The sequence below is a fragment of the Pleuronectes platessa genome, chromosome 9 (genome assembly GCF_947347685.1).
Source record: "Pleuronectes platessa chromosome 9, fPlePla1.1, whole genome shotgun sequence".
Lineage (NCBI taxonomy): Eukaryota > Metazoa > Chordata > Actinopteri > Pleuronectiformes > Pleuronectidae > Pleuronectes > Pleuronectes platessa.
In genome coordinates, this window is record NC_070634.1 from 8150674 (window position 1) to 8170458 (window position 19785).

The window sequence follows — 19785 nt, forward strand, 5'->3', positions numbered from 1 at the left end:
CCTGAAACCCCAGTCTGGGATAGCAGCTGCAGGCAGATGTGAAGCTCTGTGAAGTGTCTCTAATATTAGAATGGCTGACTGGATCAGCACAGATTGTACTGAACACCAACACACACGCACAGGTAACAGAAAATCCACACACACAATGTAATTGTAGTCGTCATCCATCTCTCACTCACATGTAAAGTGACAGTGAAACTCTGCTCATACAGGGAGTCTGTGCAAATGAAAAAGACCAGCAGAACCAGTTCTATGACTTCACATGAAGTCGAGGCTCAACTATTACAAATTTAAGACAATTAAAGATCCCATTTCAGATAACAAAGCCAACTTGGAGTGGGAAAGTGTACTTACATGTGCGACGTTCACTTTCAGCAGTGCAGTTCACCTGGACAGGTAAGACCTGGCAGAGGGTGTAACGTTAAACCATTCAGAGACGAGGTGGAGGGGAGGGAGCGGAGAGGTAAATGACTCAGTAAAGAGGACTTTGTCCCAGTCACCGAGCCCGCCGATTGGCCGCTGGCCTTCAAGTGGAGAAACTGTATCTGGTTGCCGGTCTCGGGGGAATTCTCAAACCAAAAGTGAGGAAGGCTGCTCCGGTGTGAGTTCAGAGCCAGCTCACCTCTAATAGGCCAAGGTGATCAGGAAGTGGCAGAGCAGAGGGGCGGGGGCCGCAGAAAAGGTAAACAAGAGAGCTGCCCAAACCTGCTCCGGGAGTTCAGAAGAAGCTGGAATTCCCTATTAAAAGGAGTGGACATAGAGCTGGAAACAAAGTGTGACAGGTATATGACGAGCAATTGAGACATTTCTATTTTCAAAAGTGCACCAGTAGCACAAGCAGACAAAGGCTTTTTTCCTTCTGAAATATTGAAATGTCTCGCAAAAGGGCACCAACTTCTTGAGACACAAGTTCTGACAGGGCCGCTGCTGTGACACAGTAAAAATGTAATCAACCACAAAACAGTTGAAATACCTACATGATAGATTTCCAGCAGACGATTTGTATAAACACGGGCACTGTGCTCTGCTCTTTGAAGAGGAAGCCCATAATCTGAGTAAATGACAACATGTCTCAGCCTCGGATAATAGTACTATGTACGGCAAGCATTTTAAACCTGTGTACAATACAGACCTGTTGCTTGTGTAGGGCCCTTTTTTGTTGTGCATGGCTTAGCTTCTCTTTGACAATAGCTGCCATTGTAAAGCTGTGCGTGTGACTCTGGCTTTGTACAAAAACAGTTGTTATCCTGTTTTTCAGATGTGGTTTTCCTCTTGACTTTTCCTGCCACACACAGCTCCTTAAACTCCGACGCTGAGCCTCAGGTGCTGCAGGCAAACGCGACTGCAGACACAAAATGACGGCTCTTCACATGAGTCACTCAGAAAGCAGAGGTGAGTCATTGCTCACCACATAAATGAAGAATAGGCTCAAACAACTTGCAGCCACATGCCCACATTTCTAATAATGCAGGATGATACACTTGCTTCTTAACTTTCAGGTGTTATCATCATCGACGTGTTTTGGCAGACGACAGTGTAGGCAGATCGTAGATGGGTTAGTTGGGAAATTAGGGAAACAAGTGATGGTAACAATCCTGTATCAGAAGTCTGGGAATAAACTGTAGCAGGTACCTTTTTTTACCCCCCCCCACCCCCCCTCTCCCCGATCATTATATGACCCCTGTCTCAAAAATGCCTTGAAATGTCCCGACCAATCAGAATGAGCAGGACACTTGTAGGCACTTATCATTCAGGCAAAAGGCCTAGAAATGTCCAACACTTGTAGTTAGGGATGTACAATATGTGGGACACTTGTAGGCTCTTAACATTATAGCAAAAATGCCTAGAAATGTCCCGACCAATTAGAATGAGCCGGACCCTTTTAGGCATTTATCATTGAGGCAAAATGCCTAGAAATGTCCCACTCTTGGTGTGAGGGAAGTACAATACGTGGGACACTTGTAGGCACTTTATATTAAAGCAAAATGCCTAGAAATGTCCCACTCTTGGTGTGAGGGAAGTACAATACGTGGGACACTTGTAGGCACTTTATATTAAAGCAAAATGCCTAGAAATGTCCCACACTAGTGGTTAAGGAAGTGCAATACTTGGGACACTTCTAGGCACACATTGAACATGACTAAGACTACTAGAAGCCATCCTGTTCAAAGCTAAATAACTGAATTAGGGCCCCTTGATCTCATTGCCACGATTAAGGCAGAGTATAACACAAAGTATAACAAAAACTTGTGCTAATAAGTGAACAGGTTCTGGTTATAATTGATGAAGTCGACATAATGCCACATGAATGAATGTGGTAGGCAGTCTTTTTGCCTCATCATTCTCATGAGAGCATCATCATTTGAAAATTACAGCAATGTTATGGTTGTGTAAATGATCAAAATACAGGCACTCTAAAAAGGTGAGGGGACCTGTGAAGTAACTTGACGGATTGAGGCGCTATTTAAAGCTGTTTCTGACGTTCATAATAAAACAGATAAACCCATAAGGCGGTGCTCCGTTTAGAACACTTTTATTTTTCGGTGGATTACACTTCTAGCAGCCAATGTGCTTTCGACACAAATACAAACTATTTGATAGAAGATATATTTTTGGCGTTGGACATTTAAAGGTTTTGTCATGTAACTTCACACTCACTGAACAATCAGGCTGAGTGTAGCCCCTTCACCAGACGAGTGATGGTTGATTCACAAGAGACTGTGGAGTAGTTCACTGTGACCTTTACTGCTGTCGTATCAATACAACATCCTTTTCACATGACTTCTCTTCTCATCTCTTCTCTTCTCTTCTCTTCTCTTCTCTTCTCTTCTCTTCTCTTCCCTTCTCTTCTCTTCTCTTCCCGTCTGCACACCATGGCAGGATATGCTTACTGGTGAGAACTGCCCATGAAACGGGCCGAGTTCTTTCGCTAAATGAAACAGTGTCTATTTCTTCAGTGGTTTAAATAGGTTGAGTTTCTTGAACTCTTGAGTTTTCTTTGAAGTGCTGAGTCGAACCTGCATCCTGTTCCATTTCTGCTGAGTCCTCTGCTCCCTGCTGCTGGAGTTTATCTAAACACTGTGGTGCAGGTGAAACCAATCTCCCCTCGGTTCTCTAGGACACTTTCTCTTTCTCTCTCCCTCTCTCTCACACACACACACACACACGACACACGCACACATGCACACACTCTTCCCTCTATCTCGTCTTGGCTTAGCTGGCTTTACATTCCTCTGACACACTTTCCCCTCAGTCCCAAGCAATGATTTGAATTCAGATGGCAGATGAGAATGTGCTGATACAAAGGGAAGGACTACATCTGTGTTTTCTGAAACACCCTTCGTCTCTTTCTTTTTTTCTATTCTTTCTAATGTGCCAGTGAAAGGTCAGTTGTCCCTCTTCCTTCCATGCCCCGTCTTTATTTCGTGGTTCCAAAGCTAATCCTCTTCATAGCATGAATATTAAAGAGGGAAAACAGAAGCAGAAGGAAGGTCGTCAAATAGACACAGCCACGGCGGCTCCACTGTAACCAGGGAGATGGCCTTCTTCTTTTCCTTCTGATGTGATCATTCAAAACACGGTGTCTGCTTAGGGGGCAGGTGTCGAGTCAAGGGAGACATTTGTGTGTGCTTGTCGAGAAAGTGCATTTGGGGTCGATACAGCAGAAAAGCTACTTTCAGCTTTCTGCTTCCGAAAGGTTAATAATTTTAAGTCAACACACCGTCAACAACTGCATAAAAGAAAATCCTATTTTGAGACCTAGCCCTGTTGTTCTCTTGTTTTTGTTATTGGAAATCATTCTGAATGGAGCATTACCAAGAAATGGCTGCAAGAGTTGCACGAATGCAACATAACACCTTTATCACCAGAGGTTAAAGTGGGTTGGAACAAAGCTGTGTTCTGACACTTTTGATTAATGAGTATATAATTGTGATAGGCAGTTTCATGCATAATAATGTGGAGCAGTAGACCATCAAAAATCCATTACCTTTCTTTTCCATCTCTGTCTGTATCTTGATAAGATGATAATTCCCTCATCACTTCTTCAGTAGAAATCTGAAGAATAAAAACTTTGGCACAAATATTAATCTTGGTGTTTTCAAAAATAAACTATATTTACTTAAACAGAAACCCTCTAAAAAAAGAGAGACTTTGGGTCCCTTTCAGTTTTGCTTTGCCAAAGCAAATAAAACAAATGCTGCAACTTTCAGTACACATACAGTTACATTATCTACAATTTGCAGCCTTAGCCATGAAAGTAGCATTGGACTGGCAACACCAGCCAGTCAACTGGTCCAAACATCTCAACAAATACTGGATTTGAACGGATTTTGTGAAAATTTGCACAGATGTATCCATTATGCCCAGAAAATGAATCCTCACTCTTATCCCCCGCAATTTCCTTTGTGGGATTTGTAGTTAAGAGTGAATGTTGATAATAACACGTAGTCAGCACAAGACCAGTCCAAATCTGTTCAATACTCTGATGTGGGATATTCTCATCACACTTGTCTACTTTGTGTTTACTGCTAATTACATGTTAAACCAACCATGTTAATGAGCATGTTAGCAAGGATGAGAAGGTGCTCGTTAGTTCAACTTCACAGAGCCGTGAACACCTCCCCACTCCCAGGTTAGCGAGCAGCTTATAAGCAACACTCAGGATATAAGCAGCCGGCTCTTCCTCCCTCAACGTATCAGGTGCAAAACAGTGGTGACATGGCACCAAGAGATGACATTTAATGACCCATCACCACTTGCTTTCAGTTTTTGGGTTAAATACTGCATCGGGACTTGTCATGTGGGCTACCTATAGACGGCTGTGACTCAGGAGGTACAGAGGATCATCCACTACCCAGGGGATTGGTGGATCCATCCCAGGCTCCATTCCGAAGTGTCCTTGGGCAAGATACTGAACCCCAAAATGACCCCTGACGGCTGTGACAAAAGCATAGGAATGGTGTTTGACAAGAAAGCATTGCGTGTGGAAGCAATTTATGAACACGTGTGTGAACGGGTGAATGTGACTCATCATGTAAAGAGCCTTCATTGGTCGAAAAGACTGGAAACATTTTATTTAAATACAATCCATTTACTTACATTGTCAACGTGCAAGACCCTCCCTCTGTTTGAATCACTGCTGAATTCCCATAGAAGAAGAACAGGGGTTGAACTTGCGTCACCAGAAACAGTTTTTAGTGGGTTATAAAAATAAGTCTTCTAACTGTATTCGCTGACACAATATGAAAGACAGAGACTCTAGTTGAGGCCTGTTGCTTTACAGCTACTGCAGTTTGCTGGGACAGAATCTTTTTATGTCCTTTTTTTTTGTTTTGGGTTAATGCAAAGGTCAGGACAAGCGTTACAGGATGATTTCTCCTAAGTTTCCGTTTTTTGTAAAGCTCCTGCAGGGCCAAGTTGCTTGACCCGATCAATATCATTTTTCGAGAGTCAGAGTTTCACAAATCTTTATTGTGTGGTGAAATGTTTCATCACAAATATCCACATGAGCAAAATAATACATCTACTCGCAGGTTGACTAGAATCTCCCTTTAATTTCTCATGTTAGACCAGACTCACAGTGACATAACTATACAGGCCAAACATGATTCATTATTAATCATTATGTCGTAGTGGAGAACTGTTGTATCTGTGTGACAACATGAGGCTATTTGGGGATTTACTTTGCTGGAGAGGTTTATCTCAGCTGGTTCGGTACAGTGGGAAAGCACAAGTAATGGTTTTAGACTTGGCCCCTGTGTCATATTCTGTGTAATTATTCAACAACCTGAATGAAAAACATTCTGGGCTGCGGGCGAATGACGCACATTCATACATGGCTGAAAAATGAAACACTCCTCTCTCCTCTCCTTCCCACTTTGGCATCTATCTGGTAGTTTGCCCTCAGACCACTTTCTGAACCCACTTTTAGTTCTGTCTGTTGTGCCGCCTCTCATTTCACTCAACCTCAGAAAAAACTGTCTCTGCTGTGTTCTTTTTCAAACGTATTTATTTTACTGAGTCAAACGCATTCCACTCCTTACCTTAATCTTCAGGTACCTAATATAAGGTGGCATCTGAAATATAAAGGGCCCCTGTCTCATATATTCTTACCATTCCACTCACAGCAGTAACAGAATGTGGCGTCCCATCATTCACCGAGCCGCAAATAAGAATAAATGCGTTACACTTTCACTTAAATACACAGAAAAACAGCACAAGAGATCGTCCATTAGACTCTGCCTTTACACGCCTGGCCCACTGCCACCCAACCATACCCCATCCTCCTCTATCACACCTCTATCTGGAGCCACACACTGACACCAGAAGACAACAGAAAGCAGGGGTTCTGGGGTATTTTTATGAAAGTGTTACTGCCGGTCTCATTCGAACAAAAAAGCACGGTGATAAAGTAGGGCAGTCGATTTTAATTTTCTCAGCTCTGACAAAATAATATGTGGAAATAATGAAGTGTTCAATAAGCCATTAGTCTGGTGTCAAAAGGGGCTCCACATTTGATACAGGGGAAAGTGCCATGTAAGTGTGTGGGTGCAGAACACGCACTCGGGTGTCGGTCTGACAGCTGCTCCATAAGCAGTAATCACTGGCGTGAATGTCATCATTCAAAGTGCAAGGGACGGATAGGGTTATTTGTTTAGCTATTTGTCAAATGTCACAGCGACACCGAGCCAGATTGTAACAAAAGAGGGAGACATTTGTACAAGTGGGACGAGAGGGACGTACGCTGAGCAGAATACAGAATCAGACGGCACCAGGAGACACATGAAAGAGAACGAGGAGGAGAGAGACAGACGGGGAGAGATGAAGCGGGTGGTGTGTCTGGATGTTGAATCGCTGGTCCGAGTCTCAGGGGGAAACAGAGCGTTTCTGTTCCGGCAGGTAACACAGCTAACGCCAGTCAGCAAATGAAGATGAATGGAACCTAATCTCTCTGCTGCCAAAACTACACCTCAGCATTGAGACACACACACACACACACACACACACACACACACACACACACACACACACACACACACACACACACACACACACACACACACACACACACACATTAGCCATCAATCTAATACAGAATGTTTGGATGTTTATATCCTGGCTCATTAAAAAATGTCTGTCTCTAAGTGAATGAAATTTTGTTTGTGACTCCATATAAAAGTCTCGATGTGTGTGTCTGTGTATGTGTGTGTTTGTGTGTGTGTGTCTGTGTGTGTGTACTGAGTTTATTGAAGGAAAACTAGACCGAGGCCACAGATGCTTGACAGCGGGATAGTCTCATTATCCTGCTCCGGTGTGAGAGGCCACCGGCGCCCTTGCCAGCCCCGTATGTCACTCAGAAGTTTCCCTAGGTTGGCAGCAGATTAGCCTGATTGGCTGAGAGTACTGTAGCAGCAGAGGGAAGATTTAAATGTGGTGCTAAAAATAACAGAATAGAACACAAATGGTTTGGATTATATGTAGAAGCAACAAGACACAAATGGCTGAAGTAGAATGGTCTCCAGCGAGGCCCAACAGTTCCCTTAAATTCAGCACCAAATCTGTCATGTTCGTTTGGACTTAGTTATAAAAGTATTAAAGATACAAATGAACTGTTGATTCTTTACTGAATCCGAACTATCACAAATACACTTTGGTGGTAGTTTATGGTTTGAAGCCAGCTGAAAAAATGCTACCCCCTTTTTATTTGGATCTGCTACAAATTGCACGCACTCTTCCTTAAAATGCCATGTTTTCATCAAGATTCATGAATTCTTCACTGGGAAATTGGTTAAAATGTCCTAAAAAAAGGGTTAGGGTTAGGGTTAAGTGATTCATGGATTGTGCAGATCCTTGCCAAAATATGATTCACGGAAATCCATTGAGTAGTGTTTGCGTGATCCTGCTAAAAAAATACAAACAAGCAAGCAAATCAACCAACGAACAAATGGACAAGGGGGAAAACATGACTTCCCCTGGTGGAAATAATGATGTATGGGTGAATAAACCAGCAGGGGAATCTGCAAAGATCAGTCTCCTCTTTTGTTCGATCCTGCATATCCCTGTCCCTGGCGAGCCCTCCGTATCCCAGCAGGACCCTCTTGTCACTTAAGCACTGGAAAAACACTCATCCCACTGAGAATAGACGGCAAACAGAGCGCGTCCACGTCCTAACACACTGTGACATTCACCTCGGTCTCTGTGGAGACAGACTCACTGTATCACCTCAATGTATTCTTGTAACGAAGAGGACTTCGTTCCCTGGAGCTTGAGATGGGGTTGGGGGAATATTGCACCATGCACTTTTACCAGGTACATGCACTTTAATAATTGCACAGGCGTTTGTAAGCAGTTGCACTTTATTGGATTTGCAGAGTTTGCACATGGCATATATGCACACTTAAAGACAGTTCATCTTTATTGATGGGTGATACATGTATTGTCCTTTTTAAATCTGTGCTGGTAGGTTCTGTGATGGCCACATGGTTCCACCTGCAAAAGAGGGACATGAGAGTTAATGTGCATTTGTGGTAACTGAACGCTAAGATGAGATGTGACTAATATCATATGTTGTGCAATAGTGTGTGTTAGTATATTGGGAAGGGTAAAGTGTGTGTTTGTGTGTGTAATGGTACTCACCAGTCTCTTTTGTCTCCAGGGTGTTCGGGCAAAAGGCCTCCCCAGGAAACAAGCACCATATTTATAGTTCCGGGGGCATCCAAGTGGTGATTAGTGTGGGTGTGGGAAGATTAGTGTATGTGATTATTGTAATGTGCTGGAATTGGGGATGAGGGGGTGTTTGTAAATTAATGTGTGTGGGGTTGTGTATATAGGAGAATGGTGGGTATAATGATAAAATAAAAGTGTTGTCAAAAGGAGAGCATGTCAGCATGGGGAATGGTTTCTCCCTCCTTAACTAGGCACCCTATATAAGGGGCCATTTTGTTATCAGTGGGAGAGTTGTTTTCCGTGTGGGTGCTGTATGAGTTGGAGGACGTGTGCCATGTTGCCTGAGAGACCACAATAAACCCATCTGTGACACGCAAACTATCCTGCCTTGGTCTTCTTTTGCTGTACGGTCCAGCCGTAAGTGTGGTCGTCCTAACAATTCTTCTCTCAGGAAAAGCCTCACCTATGAAATGACAGCCCCTCCCCTCTCATTCCCATCCTGCCCATCTCTCATAATGTTGTTAATGGTTATGCAAAAGTCAAGTTAGGTCGCAGCACAAAATAAAAAGCAGGCTGTTCATTTGATAGTATTTTTGAGTGATTAAATTGGGCTTATGATGCAACCGTCCAGATGACCAGGACTTACAAGAAGGTGGACAGACGGAGTCATTCATCACTGCTGTAATCCTCTCGTCCTTTTATTAGACAGTCACTCTGCTCCACTGCTGTGCAACTTTGCATCCTCATGCATGAAATCAACACACACGGCCAGCTACGATTTAAAAAAGAATTCAGAAACGCACAAAAGCAGAAGCGTATTAGAGGAGATCCGAGGCTGTTTCTGTTACTGTTCCTGAAAGCCAACGTCATTCGGGGAAGAGCTGCCGAGCGCTGAATGAATTAAGCTTTTTAAATATTCAAACATCTCTCCTCCTCTCGCTGCCCTACTGCGAGCGCTTAGCTGCACGTCCAGAAAGCTTCAGATCTTTGCAGGCATTCACTTTCAAAGAGGCCCACTAAAAAAACATATTAACATAGTGCAACACAACATGTTTATTTGTTAAGAGAGACATGACACGTTGCCGGGGACTTGCTGCACCCAGACCCATGAATTGATAATCGTAGTTGGTAGACCAGTGTCATTGTTCTAGTCTGTTTGTTCTGACATCAAGTTGTGACGGTCATTATTTCTGTCTGTCTGTTGCCATGGAGACAGTTGTTTCATTTCATTAATTTTTACATGCTTGCTGTTGACACGTTGACACCTTTTGCAGGCTGGTCTCCTGCTCTTTTGTTATCTGACCTGTGCACATTACAACTGCTGGAGTATTTCTGTGTTGTATCGATTTTCAGTGTACACTGCTTGTCTCTCTGTGTTGCTACAGCGGAGTGTGATGTGCTCCTCTGCCCATTATCGGTGCTGCTCCAGTCACAGCAGCTGCTCGGCTCTGTAATGCCGGCCACTGGTCGGGTATCACAGTGTTTGATGTGGAGCATCTTGATGGCTCTCATTCAGCCTCCGGGTTCTCTTTACAGCCTCACTCTGACCCCCACAACAGCCATATCAAAGATATAATACAGACATAATGATATCAACTGTGTGTGAGGCCGCACACTGTGGCATGTGTTCCTGTTTTACTACTGATTTTAATGTACTTAAATGTACGCTGCAATAACATATGTGGTGACATTAGAATTCCTTTTTAACATTACTGAAGGAAACGAGTAACAGAAGGTTTAGCTAGTGTTACGTTTATTGTATTGGTGAGCTTGTGGGGAAGAAGGTAAAGGTGATAAAGATTTTGATTGAGATTCACAACCTACTGGACGACAACATGTAATATGTTTTATTCTCTTTCCCATGGACCTCAACCAGACCGGATCAAACACACCATACAAAGGTCACGGTGGCTACGTTTCCAGTTAACATGAAACTTCAAACTATCCGGAAAACATACACATAAAAAACACAGACTTTCTATTAAGTCAGAAAATTGACATAACATTAGTAAACATTTATTAGTAAACGGATAAAACATCTATATTTATATTGGTATTTTAAAATTTATATTATATATTGTTATATGGATGGATGGATGGAAAAACTGAAAACATTTTTAAACAAGACCCAAAACTCATTCAAAGCACATTTCCTGGTTTTCTAGTGAACACTTAATGCTCACATGAGGACAACACATTGTATGATTGGTTTTAGTATTTGGCTCTTAGCACCACTTGGTTCATCAGCTACTTAGTCACTGTCTATCAAATGTTAAGTGCTGTGCAGGCACGAGGATTTCAAGGGCCTTTGGGGTCCTCAGGCAAAAAGGGACCATGCAGGGAGGCCCTACATTCAACTAAAGTGACCCAGACCCTCTCTCAAAAAAGAAACACATAGAACCAGGTTCCAAACCGATTCTTTAAGTATCACAGTTGCAAACAAAGTGAATATTGTGCACATACATATAAATAAAATAATAAAGTTTAATTGCGGTCCTCCACCACCATCCCAGGTACATCATAGACACACATTTAGACATAGTCTTCAGAAAGCTAGTGGTATTGGGTCTTGTTAGGGGGTTCCTGCCTTGGTGTCGTTGGAGTCTCCTGCACACAGCCAATCATAGACATTAATGGGGTTCTCACAAAAGTCTGCCTGGGGTCCCTCAGTTCACTGCCCCAGGTAATTGCTTGCTTTTCCCAGCCTGATGCAGTGCCCCTGTGTGCCGGCTGCATATGGTCGGTTTGAAGCATTTTCTTTTATGTCACAATCATACGAGTGGCAAGAGTCATCTAAATCTTAGACAGCCATTAGTTTCTCAACTGTCTAACATATCCTCAATGTAGGCTTGGAGGCTGCAAATGACTTTCATCTGAAAAACCTTTACAACTTTCTCTTTAGTGTCTTTGTCTTCCCTTTCAATACAATGTGTGCAGTGTTACCAGCATCTGCAAGACACACTTTGTGTAAGTGGCTGTCTTAACCTAAGGGGGACACAGATGTTCAGGCAGGGCAAGCTTAGCTTCTGAGAAAAAGCTTAGAGGGAATAGTCAGAGTCGAATGAATTACAGTATTTTGAACCTTAAATCACTACAACGTCGGAGAGACTGAAGAACAGAGAAGCTGTGTAAAATTAAAAGAGAGCTTTCACATCATAAAGCAGAGAGAAGCAGAGAGAAGCAGAGAGAAGCACGACGCGGCTAATAAAGACCTGCGGAGGGACAAGGGAGAGCAGAGGGAGACTGAAAGCTTTTAAGTCAAACGACTGGTTGACGGAACAGCAGAAGGAGAAAAGAGATGGCGAGGTGATTGTAAAACGAGAGTCGACCAGCAGGAGAAGGCCAGGAGTGACTCTTAGGTCACACTTGGAGCCGTGCCCCTCTCTCTGTCCCTTCCTCCCTCTTTCTGCCTCCTCCCTCTCCCGTGCTCTCTCCACCATCCTCTCCTCTCATCCCTCCACTGCTCATCCATTCCTCCTGGTCCCCTTTCCCTCCCTCCCTCCATCCCCCGACCTCCCCTACGGCTGTGCTGTGACGTCGAGCCGACGAGGAGGTTAGCATCACGGAAAGGATGGAGGCGAAGGCACAAAGGGGGGGCTGATGGTGGGAGTGGGCTCGGACGTAAATAGAAACTGACCTATCATGAGCACACACACTCACATTTACCAAGCATTAAAGCACAGACGGTTGGCGGTTCACCCACCAACCCAAACGAGCACATTTCTGTATTTAGCAAAGGTTACAGGCTGCATTAACATAATCTCTTTTCTGTGTATTTTTGCAGGAGGATTAAAATTGAAGTGCCAACTACTGTAAGCTTCACAAAGTACGACGTCCCGCATGATTCGGGGAACTGATGCTCTTTCCTCAGACTGTCCCTCTCTCGCCAGCATCTCCCTGACAAGTAGAAGTGTAATCAGACATCTCAGGTCCGTCTGGCACGGCTGGTGCTCCGCCCCATCTGCCGGCAGTGCCGTGCCGCACAGTGACAGGACAAGGTTGGTACAGAACAAAACCATTCAGCCAAACCACAGAATGGAGAGAGGACACACAAGTTGCATGAGAAGGATGAAGAGGGGAAGGGAATTATATTTTCATCTATTTCGTGTGTTTAAAGCAACCCCACACTGAATTGGAATATAAAGTGGTCTATTAATCTCAGAGTGGGTGAAAGAGCGAATAACAAAGGGTCCCTGCACTGGTGGTAATCCCATTTATTTGCTCCCTAATCCTGTGGTATAGATGGCCTGAGCTGGGTGGACTGTACTAGATGCTAATTATGAAGCGTATTGACTGTGGCAGAGGCCTATTTTTAAACTGAAATTGTTACATAATTAAGAAAGGATCGATAAATCAATTGAAGGAGAAAGAAGAAACGGTGACACAGCCCACATATAAACATGTTGACAACCCCCAAGGGAGCCGTGTGCATGTGCTCCCTTTTTATTGCCACGCTCCTCCTCCCTCTCTCTTTCACACGTTCGCACACACATGAAAACAAACATCATCTAGCAACCACCATGTATGATACACTCACAAACCAGAAAATGAAGGATAGCATTTACTGGTTGCTCGTACAACAACACAAGAAGCACCAGTGAAGTGGCCTCGGACCATTAAAAAGGAGAGCGGTGAACCGTTGGCGTAAGAAATTAGGAACAGATGGAATTAATTGAATTCTCTTTTGTCATTTTTATTAGAAGAGAAAGGCATCTGTGTTTACTCATTATGCACATTATGTAAAATTATTCAAATGAAAGCGACAAGCGGCTCCAGTTTTGAGCTCGTGTAGTTTCACGCATTCTCAAAATGAAGTGTTTTTTTCGACAATGTTATTCCAGTCAAACTGTACTGGGGCTGAGGTGGAAAGGGAACACAGTTGTAATACAGTGTGTGGTTAGTTAAGTCGTGTGCAGTCTCCTCTCTTCATATTGATCTGGATTGCTCAGCTGTAAGTAAAGCTTCAGCGAGGTCTCTGCTGCACCGTGCTTTATGCGTGCAGTAAAAATGGATTGGAGTTTATGTGAGTCAAATGATGCAGCCTGGGTGTCGCTGGGGCTGGTTAGCTAATACACTGCATTGGGGTTTACATGTATTTACATTTAGTGCAAAGGAGCTACGCATATTAATGTATTTAGTTCAAAGCTGGCAGTTAGTTTAATGTAGCACAACAACTGGACACAGGATAAGGACTAGCTAAAGGCTAATGCAGACATGACCTTCCAGCGTTATGGTTGTGAGCATGACCTTGGGCTTTGAGTCTCCATGGGTTACTGGGCAACTGCTCAGGCCAAGGACATGGTCCAACACCCGGTCTGAAACGGAGGGATATGCTGTTTACACTCTGTGGTGGATCCAGGATTTTTCTAAACCAGTGACTATAGAGGAGCCTAAATTTACAGAGGAGCCAATTATGCAATCATACACAATTCCGGATTCAGTGAGGTGCACATTCAAGTCATTTCTTGTTTACTGTTACCTCTATAGTGTTGACACATCATTGAATACATTGTGGAAATTGTGCTTTGTCCAAGCACATTCTGTTCTTTAAAAAAAATTATATATAAAGCCTCAATATTATCATATTTTTGTTAGTTTTCCTGGTAAGTGACTTGTTAATTTAAAACAAACAAATACACAAAAAAAGGGAGTGGAGCTCTTCAAGGGACACAAAAAGGATATAACATCTTAATTGGAGGTGCTGATGGGCATATTTATTAGTTTCCTTCTGTTTCCTTTCTTCACACTCTACTGCGGCCTTTTATTTGATGGACAGTCATGAGTATTGTCCCCAAAATTGCCCCCAATCTCAAACTACTCCTTGAAGATACATAAATAAAATGTCGACACAAATAGGAGGATATCATGCACATTGTTACACATTCATTTACTGCTTCCATGGGGTGAACCGTGCAGTACATCTGAGACATCTGTACAATCTGTACAAACTAGCAAAGGCTGCGCACTAAAGGACACCTTATAAGTGGGATCTGAACACGGCAACATTAACAGCTGCATCAGGCACTTAATGGATAGAGCTGGGGTTGGCTTGTAGACAGCATGCTGTGTGTCTGCTGCTGGCTCTACACATTTAGTATCTCAAACTTAGGCACATATAGCACACGTCCAATGAGCCGGCTAGAGAATTTTTCACAACAACTGCAGGAGATATGCAGATAGCTTGATAAATCTCTCTGAAAATGTTATGCCTCTGAAAAGTGCCCGTGTCTGTCAGGCAGTGTTGTCGCTCCAGACTTGTGGAGTTAGGAGGGAGTTGTTGTGCGCTGCTGCCGGAGTCATCAAGATGCAGCCACAGCCACAACACAGTATTTAGCTCTAATGAGCCTCTGACTTTGAGGCACATCAATGAGGCGCCTCATTCATAATAAAGAGTCTCAGTCCCGCGGGCGGCAACTAAATGAACTGGGACCGAATGCAGGCAAACAGTTTAGCCTGCTCCCTCAGCTCGGTGACAATTAAGCACGCAGCTAAAATCCAGAGAGGTCTAATTATACAGATGCCGGAGATACACGTGCGAACATCTAACGCGGGACTATCAGGGGAGGAAACAACAATCTTGTCACATGTCGCAGGATGACAAGCTGATGAGTCACTGCGATCGACAGAGTTACAGACAAACAAATAAACAAATCCCCCATTCCCATAATGTCTGTGAGTAAGAGGCGAGTGATTACATCTCCCCCCCACCCTCAGGATTCAACCCTCAAGACCCAAGAAATAATAATGCAATAGAAGACTTGTACGACGCAAAGGATTAAGGTCAGGAATAATTAAACTTGTAGCAATTACAAAAATTAACTTACACAACAGACAATTAATATACGATGCCCTGTGGATCCCAAAAATAAATTCGGTGTTTTGTCGCACACACGCTCCAAATCCCCCGAGAAATGATCAATGGATCAACTCCGCAATTCTAATACCCAGAACACAGCACACAGGGGATTAGCAGTGTTTATCATCATTATCTTAATAGTCCCTATCCAAATGAAATGAATTTCAGGAAATGGTTCATGCTTCTCGGTGTTTGAGTGTGGGCACACGCAACTGAAGAGGCCACCACGAAGCCCTCCGAAGGAACTGTGTCCGCAAAGGTCAGTGGTGACGGTGATTGAGTCACAGCCAGTGGGACAGAGATGAGGGGAGGAGCCAGAGAGGTGCACAATAGAGCATTCATCTTATGGAACTGCAAGGATTGCAATGTCAGGTTGATTCCTCTATGTGTGCAACATAATCATGATGTAAATGTGGCTCGGACAGTGACTGAAAACTATAAAGGGGGAATTCAAAGAGGGCCAAATAAGATAAAATTGAATAAATGCCTTTTCTAGCACATAGACAAGATGGTGAATATCCCATGTACATTTGAAGGTCAGCATAAGTGAAGATGCCAACTGTCAGAATATGTTAGTGGATGTTATCGACCACCAGCAGATGCTTTGTACACTTTGGTACACATGTAATTTGGTGTTTCACCTTTTTCATCACAAGACACCCTCTTGTTAGTTAGGCCAACCACAGGCTGATCAGACCTGGGTGTTTGTCCTTAACATCTTGGAGCCCAGTTGGGATCTTTCCTCCTGATGCAGAGCCATTGGCTGCAGCGTACTGTTTCTATAATGGTCCATGGACGAACCATTGCCTTCCAACCACTTTGTTCTGCCTCATATCTGCATATACCACAGCCTCTTCCTCTCATTCACTTCATCAGCAGCATCCTCCCAGGGTACTGTCAAATCTACGAAGTAGACAACACACAGGGTGCTGGGTCAGATCTGGTTTTAAGGTGGTGGTAACAATGTGTGATGGGAATATAAGGTGCTGGCCTACATCCACCAGCCTTTCCCAGTCTGTGGCTTGCACCAACTGAACCCTCCCAGTCAGAGGAATAGTTGGGTCCTTGGAACTGTGCTCAATGTTTTGGAGGACAAGGCATTGGCAGCAGTTCTCTGAGTTTCAGTTGTTGCTGTCAGGCATTTCAGTACTTGGTCGTGTTTCCTTGTGAACCTACCAGAGAGATTCACTTTACTACCAGTGAGGATGCGTCTGACGGTAGCTGGAATTGAGAATAATATTAAAAGCATGTTAGATTGCTCTTCTTGTACACAACGTACACAACGTCTCCAATAGTAACGACTTCTATCTTTTAGTATATGAAGTATACTTCAATGCAAAGACATTAGTTACCTCGATTGTACGTTGAGGCATTTGCAGGCTCCATGATTGTCCAGCACATATCGTGTTGCTCCAGGCACTGCTGCTGGTTCAACTGATGCCAAATGTTACCGTGTCAAAGTTACAAAGTTGCAGAAGCAGACACATTCTATGAATGTGGGTCCTTAGTGACGTGTTAACCTTTGACTAGCAGGGAAACAGGGAAACACATTGTCTCGGTCTCTGTTTTCATCAAAGAGAAATTATTCACAGAGACATTATCTTATGGGATTACTCCACATATGTATTCATGCATAATGGACACTTTCTTTAATTATAAGTAAAAATTGTTTATCAAATTAAATCCTGTTTGAAAGCTACATAATGAAAACAAATTCATATTGAATAGCTATTTAATGTTGAAATTGCAATTATTTTTCATCAGTTCTTTTCTTAATGCATTATATGCTTTCATTGACGTCTCTGTGAGCAGATTCTCATGCTGAGCTGTTTTTGTATTTCAGCTGCTAAAGGAACATTTGCTGTTGTCAGAATTCCTGGACCTGTCATATAACACTCCTGGTGATCCGTCAGTACCATGGCACTGTGCCGGGCTTTGCAACTAAACAGACCATGGACTCACAGAGAGGAGGTTCCTGTCAATCATCACAGATAAATACATCACAGAGGATTTTGCTGAATTGACCTCTGCTTGTTACCTTCATTGATGTTTTCATTGCTGTTTGTCTGACTGTAAGCTGGATCACACAAAAACTACTGAACCGATTTTCTTGAAACTTGGTGGGAGGTAGGGGTATGGGCCAAGGAAGAATCTCATAACCTAAGGAGTGGATTCCATCAAGAGGATCCAGGAATCTCTGTGACATTTTAGTGATTTTTTTTGTGTGAAATAATGTATAGATTTTAATGTGGAAAAAGGCAGGTATATGTAAAATACAAATACCCATGAAAAGGTGCAATTTAAATAATAGTGTGTTTTTTCCTGTGTGAACTCTGAACGTCTTTTATGGCCTTTCCTTTGCCAAACCGTCTGGTTTATTTGGAATGCTCCACTTTCCCTTCCTATGTAGCAAACTCTTTTGCTCTAGTTGAAACTTTCTTGAACCCAGGTTTTATGACTGAGTCAGGCTTTGGAGTCTGTGCCTTGTGGTTTTCAGCTGTGTGAACTCACTGATTGACCACTTTGTGTTGTTCATGGAAGTGAGGTAAAATTGCTCCATTAGCAGTTCTGGAAATGGTGACCCTGCTGTGGTTACTTTTATTTCTGCTTTAGAAATGCTTGCAATTCAATAAAAGTAGAGACTTCTAACATTGTGTTTGTGGGAAAGTGTGAGTAATTCATGAATCAGAGTTCAAACAAGTTTTAACTTTGGTACGAGTTGGACCTCACGGTGACACCTTATGATATATTAACAGATGAATATATATGCATGCTCAAATAGTACCTCCTGCCGATGCATGAATGGATAAATAATAATGAGCTGGTTGAGAATTTTAGATGTTGGACTTATTTCTGGTCTACATATACATGAGCACATATAAAACAAAAATATATAACTATAATCTCACTATTCTACCATCTGACAATTCTATAACCATAGAATCAGCAATCAAGTTGAAATTGACACTAGTTCTCGACAATTTGAAAATGCCTCTTCACAGGTAAATTTCACATTTAAAAGATTAATAGGAACTAAAGGACACATATAGATAGGGTGTTCAAAGCTTGGTCTTGGATTGCACTGAACCTCGATGGGGGGGCTGCTGAGTGAATATGTACTTGGCCCCAATTCAAAGTCCATCACCTTCTGACCCAGAATTAGTTTAAGCTTCAATGATAAAGACAATAAAAATGAATTGCAGAATTGGAGCTTTCTATTGGGTCTAAAAACATTTGTTGATGGAGGCCAGGCTGGGCCATAGATTTAGAGAAGGGTGGCACATTTAAATGTACAAAGTAAAAGGTTAAAAATGATCGCCCTTGACTCTAGGTAATAATACACTGTACATCATTAATAACCACTATTTTAACAAAACTAAAAAGAAGGCAAATTAAACAATTAGCATAGACACAGCTTCATCGTATGAATAGCATGTCCTCAAGATTAGGCAATGTTATGTTAATACCTATAACTTAATTTTGGAGGCTAAAACTGTCACACTCACAAAACCAGTTGTTGAGAGTGAATGTTATAACTTTAAGAATAACTATACAAGATTACATTTCATCGTATTTAGTTTTGAGGGAGCAGATTTGTCAGAAAAATAACCTTCACTTTTTTCTGAACATTTGGGCATGAAACATTCATACTATGCATGGTGAAGATAGTCATTTCTGCAGAGTTGGCATTAGTTTATTAACATCAGTGTTCAACCCTCTTACCTCATTAGTTTAATGTGTTAGCAGCACTAATTAAATTTTTCTCTAATTGGCAGAAAGCACAGCGGAGGGTGCAGGGAATATCACTGTACGTGTTATTTAGTCTCGACCAAAGTACTTGACGGCACATTGACAGATCGGCTTAATCCCTGGGAGCATGGTCCCAGTTCAAAATGACTTTCAAACTGAATTTTACAGGTGCTTTAGAGGAACATATTACGAACAAAATTACAATTAATAAAACGCCTCTTAACATAATCACATTTTTACAGGTAATGAAAGTAAATAATAAATAACAGAGTTTAACATATTACTGTGAAAACTCAATGTGCGAATCAGATGAATCTCCTTCACCCTCTCTCTCTCTCTCTCTCTCTCTCCGTCTTCCACACATACACTCGCAGATTTTGATTCACTTGATTAACCCTGAGTGGAGGACGCTGTGCCTTCATGGGGGAGTGGATCAAATAAATATAGACCCGTAGAAAGAGAAACACACAATTAGGGTCTCTCTCTGTGGCCACTTAGGCCGGAAATAGCGT

At 42.6% G+C, this 19785-nt stretch overlaps 1 protein-coding gene and 1 long non-coding RNA gene across 3 annotated transcripts in view; one reads left to right on the top strand and one right to left on the bottom strand.

Annotated features, from left to right (window-relative positions):
- The window catches only part of lnx1 (ligand of numb-protein X 1), a 34883-nt gene extending 34237 nt beyond the window's left edge, over nt 1-646 (bottom strand). For both annotated transcript variants that reach the window (XM_053431172.1, XM_053431171.1), the window contains exon 1: nt 355-646. The gene's annotated coding sequence lies outside the window, so the exon portion shown is untranslated. The remainder of the gene's footprint in view (nt 1-354) is intronic.
- On the top strand, nt 384-18165 carry LOC128448489 (uncharacterized). Its single transcript, XR_008339751.1, has 4 exons — nt 384-782; nt 1259-1392; nt 12452-12665; nt 17367-18165. It is a non-coding gene; the product is annotated as an uncharacterized LOC128448489 (long non-coding RNA).
- The last annotated feature ends 1620 nt before the right edge of the window (nt 18166-19785 follow it).